Below are 967 nucleotides of genomic sequence, written 5' to 3'. Positions count from 1 at the left end.
CAGGACTCTCTATCTATCTATCTATCTATCTATCTATCTATCTATCTATCTATCTATCTATCTATTTATTTATAACTTTTTTTTCTGTCCCTTCCTGCCTTAGGATAAACGCTGTACTTTAGATCTCTTGAAGATGGCTGTTCTAAGGAGTAGGTACCTCAGTGGTCTTATTGTTCACCTATCACTCTGTTTGAAGTCTTGGTGTGGTGTTGTAGAATAATGCACTGGACCACAAGGTAGGTGTGAACTGCAAGGTTGGGGGTTCAAACTGATCAACAGCTTCTCAGAAAACCTATACAGGGTCAATATGATTCAGAACCTACTCAATGGCACTTAACAACTATAACAATCAGTCTATCTATTGCTTAGCTGAAAATTCAGTTACAGGGCTATAGTGTTGGTTTTTCCAAACCCCATGATTTAATTTTAAGGGTGTTTGCACCTTATATTTAAGATGTAACATTTTTATTTGGTTTGTAACAGTAATGAAGTCTTATTAATAAAGAATTCCCTAGAATTTTCTTCACTAAACGAATATATTTCCTAGACCAGTGTGAATGTCATGTAGTTTAGCAGTTTATGGATTTTTCCTATTATATATTTTCTTTTAAAAAGTAATGTATATTTTTAATTCAAACTACTTTTTCCAGGGTAAATTTGCTCTATGAAAATTTTATATTGAAGATTTGATCCATGAAGCACTTGATCTTCATATGAAATTTTAAGAATTATATCCTCTGGTCATTAAGAGTTATTGTTTGCAACTATTGTTTATATCCAGTTCAATTTTATAGATCTAATTTTTGCAATTAGTCCTGGTGTGGTGTTTCAGGATAATGCGCTGGACTGCAAGGTTGGTTTGAACCATAAAGTTGGTGGTTCAAACTCATCAGCTGCTGCTTGGAACTCTTATAGAGTCCCTATCCCTATGAGTCAGAAGCAACTTAACAGCACTTAACAACCACAA

This window comes from Chrysochloris asiatica, unplaced genomic scaffold (assembly GCF_000296735.1).
Source record: "Chrysochloris asiatica unplaced genomic scaffold, ChrAsi1.0 scaffold00307, whole genome shotgun sequence".
NCBI lineage: Eukaryota > Metazoa > Chordata > Mammalia > Afrosoricida > Chrysochloridae > Chrysochloris > Chrysochloris asiatica.
The sequence above is the reverse complement of the archived record's forward strand: the minus strand, read 5'-3'. Positions refer to the sequence as shown.